The sequence below is a fragment of the Oxyura jamaicensis genome, unplaced genomic scaffold (assembly GCF_011077185.1).
Source record: "Oxyura jamaicensis isolate SHBP4307 breed ruddy duck unplaced genomic scaffold, BPBGC_Ojam_1.0 oxyUn_random_OJ65808, whole genome shotgun sequence".
NCBI classification, from domain to species: Eukaryota; Metazoa; Chordata; class Aves; order Anseriformes; family Anatidae; genus Oxyura; species Oxyura jamaicensis.
In genome coordinates this window covers 1-7,611 of record NW_023307950.1, presented here as the reverse complement: position 1 = coordinate 7,611, position 7,611 = coordinate 1, and the positions used below count along the sequence as shown (strand labels likewise).

Sequence of the window (7,611 nt, the reverse complement as noted above, 5' to 3'; positions counted from 1 at the left end):
TCCAAATTCCTCAAAGACAATGAACAAACCCCCACTAATTTATTACAATCCCTCCTTTTTCTTTTTCTAACATATTTTGTTCATTGAATTTTTGCAATATTTGCTTGCTGAGCATCAAAGTTTCTGCGTTGTCCTCCTGCTCAAGAGATTCATACTTAGCACGCACGAGCATAAGATGAGCTGCCTCTAATCGGCTTTTTACAATTGCAATTACTCGATTGAATATACATGGTCCAAAAGTCAGTGCTAATATAAGTAACAACAAGGGCCCCGCTATGGTTGATAGCAGGGTAGTAAGCTAAGGTGAGTAATTAAACCAGGATTCATACCAATTCTGACGAGCCTCATTTTCCCTTTTGCGTTTTTCTAATCCTTCCCGCAATTTAGTCATTGTATCTCTCACCACCCCAGTATGATCTGCATATACACAACATTCTTCACGCAGGGCTGCACACAGTCCTCCTTGTTGTAAGAAAATCAAATCCAACCCTCTACGGTTTTGGAGTACCACTTCAGATAATGACCTAACCGATTTTTCCAGAGCTGTTATTGATTGCTCTATACGGGCCAGATCCTCATCTACGGCAATGCGTAGAGAAGTAAATTCCTGGCTTTGTTTTACCAGGGAAGCAATTCCAGTTCCTGCACCTGCAGCCCCGAGAGCCATTAAAGTGGCTAAGGTGACGGCCGTAATAGGCTCCCTCTTTACCAGATGGTATTCAGCCACTGTGTGATGGGTATACATATACTCTTCAGTGTGGTATTGAATCCTTGGTATAATGGCCACCTGTACACAAAAATCATGAGATGTGCTAAACAATTTTAAAGATATGCAAGGAGTGACTCCTAACGATGAACATACCCACCTAGTGTTATTTGCAGGAATTAACCATTTGTGGGTTCGGTCCATTTTTTCAGTGACATGGCACAGATCATTTTTATCTCTTGGAACTGTGCCGACACATCTACCTTTTCCTGTAACTTGAGTCAAAGTTATCCCGATTTCCTGACCCCAACTGCATTTGGAAGGATTTAACTCATTTGAATATTCAGACCTCCCCATATCCCCTATAGCTTCATAATATGGGGGCTTAACACTTACACATAGCCAGCACCCTTCAGTTATCTCAGGATTAGTTTGATTTAGTACCTGGAAACTAGCATTTATAACTTTCCACATACTACTCCCGGGTACAACCTCTTTCTTTTTCACAATGCTTGGAAGCAGTGTGGGAAAGGATAACTCTGTCGACTTATTGAAAAACACTGTAGTAGGTCAGGCAGTCCCAGGTATCTTTACAGTCTGGGCAATCAAGACTTCCCCTAATAACTCTTTATTAGGCCCGACTACCTTGGAAGTCTCGGGTATTTCCTTCTTTATTAGTATGAGTCCTCCCTTGTCAGTTCCAGGTTCCGTATACCTTATTCCCCACACTCTTCCCATGTTCCACCCTCTATCCGTGGGTTGGGTAACATTTAAAAAAAGATATTTGCAGTTTCCACGTCCTCCCCACCCTTGCGGTGGAATGCACCCATATGGACCCCATTGGACCCTTAAGTATTTATCTCTACCGTATCCCGGTATCCAGCTAGGGGCTATAGTCTCACAACCCCAGTAGCTGCAGTAATATTGATTAGGGGAGTTGCAGTACCCCTTTCCAGGATTCGAACTCGGGCACATATAAAATCCCATATATTCCCAGCATTGGGGCCTCGGGATCAGCTTACATAGTGTAGAAGTAAAGCTTGGCCCCCCCGATGTTATCTGGGTAGCAATAACCTGTTGATCCTCGAATCGACTTAAAGTCCATTTAAAGGGTTGGTGGGGGTGGTGTTGAGTCGCTATGCAGGATGAAATCACTGCGAGAACCCCTAAATACCGATAGGAATGGCTGAGGCCCATTTCTTTCCCCACTTATTCACTCCTCTGCCTCACTCGTCAGTTGGGTTGCAGCCAACTACGAGGTTTTAGTTCTTCTCGGCAGCAGTAGTGTTCTTCAGGGGAGAGCCTCTACCTTAACCCACGGTACCTATCGAGTTCGTCGCAATGTGAGCTTCAGGTCTTTGTTTCCTGGAGCGATCTCCCACTTCTCGTCACAGATGGGTCCTTTAACACGGCTGGCATGTGTCCATCCTTTCTCCACAGTCCGGACAGCTGTTTCTGTAGTAAGCAAAACAACATAGGGGCCTTCCCATTGTGGTGTTAATGTAACTTCTTTCCAAGTTTTTATCAGGACCTTATCTCCAGGCTGTATCTTGTGGATTGCCATATCCAAAGGAGGACGTTGCACAATTAAACCCTTTTTCTGTAATTCCCTGCGTCTATTTATCAATTGTGTGAGGTAAGGTTTTAATTGATCATCTTGTAGGTGGGGATGATCAAGGGGTATCTCAAGATCGTAAGGCATACCATACAGCATTTCAAAAGGGGAGATTCCCAGATCAGTCCTGGGCTTCACGCGTATACTTAACAAAGCTAGCGGCAAGCACTTTATCCAAGAGGTTTTCGTTTCTAACATTAATTTAGTAAGTTGCTTTTTAATTTCCCCGTTCATCTGTTCTACTTTCCCCGAGCTCTGAGGATGCCAGGGAGTATGATATTCCCATTTGATTCCTAAAGCTTTCATTGTGTCACGGGACACTTTTGACACAAATTGTGATCCCCTATCAGAATCTATTGCTTCTACAATCCCATATCGGGGAATTATGTTTTCTAACAATATTTTCACTACGGTTTGTGCTGTAGCCCTTGTCGTGGGAAATGCTTCAACAAAATTTGTAAGATGGTCTATGATTACCAGCAAATATTTGTATCTTCCTGTTTTGGGAAGTTCGGTAAAATCCAATTGAATTCGTGCAAAGGGTCGGTGGGCTAATTCTCGTCCTCCCAGAACCCTTTTTCTCATATTTTTAGCATTTACCCTCCGACAAATCATACACCCATTAACAATTCCCTTTGCTATGTTATATATCCCTATACACATATAATTATTGGCGAATTGATCTACTAACGCCTGAGCACCCCAATGCTCATGAAATCTCCGTAGCACCCTCATAGCTACTGATTTTGGTAACACTTCTTGTCCGTCAGGTAGTACCCATTTTCCTTTTTCACTTTCTCGAATCCCCATTTGTGTCATCTTTTCCTTTTCTACAGTAGTAAAACAAAACAAGGGGAGGGGGGCGTGCCCACCAGAACATAAAGACTTAGCTGGGCCATGCTTGTAACACTTCCTGTAAGGCGGACTCTCCTCCTCCAAACAATTACATTCAATCCCTTCTACTCCCCAGTCTTTCCAGCAATCATAGCATGGAAATTTCTTTAAATCCTTCCCCTTGCCACAATTCGGGCAGTCTGCTCTCTTAGTCAGTTCATATACACCCATGAGAGCTGCTCTTTTTGCTTCCTGGTCAGCTAAGTTATTACCTCTGATTTGGGGATTCAGCCCTCGCTTGTGTCCTTTTACATGCACCACCGCAATCTCCTTAGGCTCCCTGATGGCTTGTAAAACTTGGAGAATCAACTCCTGATGAATTAGTCCTTTTCCTCGTGAATTTATAAATCCTCTCTCTTCCCATATTTTCCCAAAGGTGTGTACATGCACCACACCAAAGGTGTATTTCAAATCTGTCCAAATGTTTGCCAGCTCAAGAGCTCTTATCAAGGTGATGATTTCCACCTTTTGGGCTGATGTTTGTTACCGCATATCCTGTGAAGCAAAAATCCCTGGCGGACGAAGCTGCTGCCATCTATGTACCAGTCCTCCACATCTTCTAGGGGTGTTTCCTAGAAGTCTGGTCAGCTGGAGTATACCGTGTTCATGGTCTTGATGCAAGATCTGGCGATCTGGGAACAGTTACTGAGGAAAGAGGCTAGGTTCATAGTATTAGTGCTGAAAATATATATATATATATATATTAGTAAACTAATAGTCCATGATACACATTCCTTCTCTTCTTCAGTAGCTATCATTTGTATATTGCAACAGTGTCCCCTTTTCCCGAAGGGGTCTGTCAAAACTTCAAGATCACAGGCTAGATGTTCCCTAAATATGGTGGGGTTATTTTTGAACCCCTGTGGTAACACTGTCCAAGTAATCTGAGTTTCTCGTCCTCTATTAGGATTTTCCCATTCAAAGGCAAAGAGTTTCTGTTTTTCATTTGCCATGGGCAGGCAGAAAAAGGCATCCTTTAAATCTAGTACCATGAACCAAACTTGACTATTTTTCTAATTTTGTAATTCCAATCATTTTTCCCAAATTAAATTTCAAGCATTGCAAAAAAAAATGCCTTTTCCTGTTGGCCAGTTACTCCTATTACATTTACAGAGTAATTAACACAGAGAAAGAAGCTCCCTTAACCAACAAAAATTCAAGCCTCTCTCTTCGTTCCCTAGCTTTATTTCAACCAGTGGACCTGCTAGGGTAGATGCCCCAGGTCTCCCTTATTCCTGGCTGTTGTAAGTTTATCCTGCAGCCTAAGACAATTTCTTTCTGATATCAGGGGGCTAATTGCCCTAGAAAGAGGCTAGCCAATTACCTCTGTTTTCTGAAGCCACATCCAAAATTTATTTATTTATTTATTTTTCTTTATTGTATTTCAAAAGTTGGTTCAAAAATTCCATAGGGGTTTCTTTTGGATCTTGTTGGAACAAATTCTCAATTCCCATTTTAACCAGATTTCTGTATAGCTGTTCATAATTTCCGGGGTGATTAGGGTCTCAGTTGGGGGGGGTCGGTCAGGGGAATGCAATCGTTGAAAGTTCCCTGAGCGATCCCATTGGCAATCTGAGCTCACATGTGAACTCAGGTTGTTTTAAGAGTTAACTGCTTTTCTGTTTCCATGACAACTCTTTTGGACCCATCATGGTCCCTCTGCCCCAGAGGGCTCACACCCATGATTTTGAGATCTCAGCCTCGGGTTGAGGCAGAACTATTAACATCCCTACATCCTCTTTTCCTGCTCATTCAACTTCAAACAGCTTTATCAAATACTACATGCCACACCTTTAACACCTTCCACAACCCTTTTAACACTTCCTTTATCTTTCTCCAGCCTGTACTTTTCTAATGCCAGCACCAAAAGCTCAGTCAGAGGCCAACTTAATTCCATACCTTTTCCCTCCAAGATGCTGAAACAACATAGCAGTATACAACATTTCATCCCATTTCCCTTCTCTCCTCAAAAACATTAACTTTAACAAAGTATTATAGTTTAAAGTTCCATTAAAAGGCCAATTTTCTCCACAAAGCGGCCACCATTGTTTACAATATTTTATCAATGTTTTTTCTGTTCATGCTTCCACCAGCGGACCCTCCAATATCCTTCCAATGACTTAAAACACATCCTAAAGGACTTTTCTTTACAATTCCACCATTTTGTTTTCCTCACATTTTTTTCAATTCACACTTTCAAGATACCCCTTTAACACTTACAAAATGCAGCATGTTGGTATCTTTTTACAGCAACACCAAGAAACCATTATTATTACCAAAAATATAGCTAGAATCGCATTAACAACAATCAGAGTCAAATTCCGCATTCAATAGGTCAGAAAACCGAAATAAGTAACACAGTACCAAATAAACCTTAAAGGCAAACCTTTTGCCAAGGTTCCCAATGGCAATTAAATGCCATCAAAACAGGTCCAACGTATACTTAAGATGCTAGCCACAAAAGTATACACCAACACTACCCTGAAGAAGGTTACCTTCTGACTTACAGGCAGCACCAAATGACCGGTCTACCAAACAAACAAACCAAAATAAAGAATATCGTCACTTACAGCGATGGGGTCCTTGTCTGCCTCCGCAGTGATCCGTTGAGTCAAGGAGTCCCTCTGGGAAATCCCGGGGGTACCCTAGGGAGTCCTATTCCCAGCGGGTCCTGCAGCCGGGCAGAGAGGTTGTCCCATCTGGGGTGCCAGATTGATTTAAAGAACGAAGTCAAAATTTCTTCTTAGTGACAAAGTATTCTTTATTGACAGCGCTGGATGCACGGGGGATCCTTCCACCTAACGTACATACCCAAAGTGACAAACTATCTCACAGCAGAACAACGAACATTCAATTAACGCCTATACATATTCATTACCTGAACTCGCCTACTCACGCTTCTTATGGTAATTAGCTTATCAGTCCTTTGTATTTGCACAGATTCTTCCAAGAATTGTGGGCAGGGGTCTTCAGGAGGTGGGCAGTGGTCTTTGGGAGGAAGGCCATATGTCTTCCTCATAGTATACTTCTCACCCTTTATCTAGAATGTAGTGATTTTGCAAGTTTGCAATGTCCTTATCAGTCTGAGCTAATTTGTGTCCTTGTTGTCCATCTGTTTCCTGCCTGAGACGGGATGTCTGGCAAGTTTTTTGTTATTTAGTTTGACTCCTAATTACTGGCCCTTGAGCACTGGAGTCAATCTCACTGACTCCCCTGAAAATTGGGGATCAGCGGGTTCTGGAAGGGAGAGGGCCATGGGCATAGGAGGAGTTATGTAGAGAGGTGGTGCCACGTCTCCCTTTCCCTCCTTTTTCTTTTAGGAGATACAGATTAGCTCCAGTTTCTGAGTTAATCCAAAGGTGTGCATATTCACTTTACTTTACTCTTTCCCCGCCTAGAAGGGGAATCACTAATCATTTTAATCATTAGTCCCAGTGGACTATCCAGTAAACTCACACTAGAGTTTCCCTTACCCATGGGACCAGAAGGCTTACTTTTCTTCTGTCCCATCTTCCGGAGCACCTTCACACACACACACACACAACGCTTCCCCCTTTTCGTGGCCCAGTCCCTCGCGGGATGTGGGAACCGCACTACCGAGGGGTCCGCACTCGCCTCGTCCCACTGGACGTCTCACACGTGACGTCTCTGGACGTCTCAGGCGTTATGCTCCGGGATACCCAACCGCAACCGAACGGAACACCGGCCTATACTTACCCACCCCGTGGGTCTTCGTTCGGTCTTCGTGCACAAAGATTGCCTGGGGTTTACCGGTTTTATTTGCTTGTGTCAAATTTTGGGTTCGTCGGTGAAGGGCTCGAGCAGGAGTTTCCATTTCTGGGGCCGCCGAAATCGGCAGGGCGCCTCCCCTAGAGGGATTCCTGCTCAATCCGCCTTCATCCGAGTCACGGCACCAAATTGTTATAAATTAGACCACACAATTTTCTGGTCTATTGAAATTATTTTATTAATCAAGTAAGCAGACACAAGCAAAACAGCGCTGGGCGGCTGGGGAGTCTCCGCTCCGCAACAGCACGCAACTTCCCTTTCCAGGGTTGCTGTTTTATAGCAGTCGAATTCCGGCTTGTCAGGACTTGTTGAACTGGCTGAGGCTGCGCAGTCTATTGTTGAGAGGGGGGTCGTTGTTCCTCTGCCAGTGATCACGCGTTGTGCTCGTGTTCAGGTGGGGGAAGTGAAGTGGCAAAAAGGATGTCTTGTGGTAAGGAACTTCACAGAGTCTGTTTTCACTCAAGGATGTTTACCCAACACCCCCTCCTGCTATCTGTTTGCTTAATCCTCCCCCTTATCAAGGCCATTAAATTGTGCACCCTTATCTCCTCAGCAGATCCTCCAAATTCCTCAAAGACAATGAACAAACCCCCACTAATTTATTACA

The 7,611-nt window shown here is 43.6% G+C and overlaps 1 long non-coding RNA gene across 1 annotated transcript; it reads right to left on the bottom strand.

The window, feature by feature from the left end:
- Positions 1-74: 74 nt before the first annotated feature.
- LOC118159044 lies at positions 75-2,188 on the bottom strand. The gene is made up of 2 exons (XR_004746980.1): positions 1,781-2,188; positions 75-136 (listed from the first exon to the last, which is right to left on the bottom strand). It is a non-coding gene; the product is annotated as an uncharacterized LOC118159044 (long non-coding RNA).
- Positions 2,189-7,611: the final 5,423 nt, after the last annotated feature.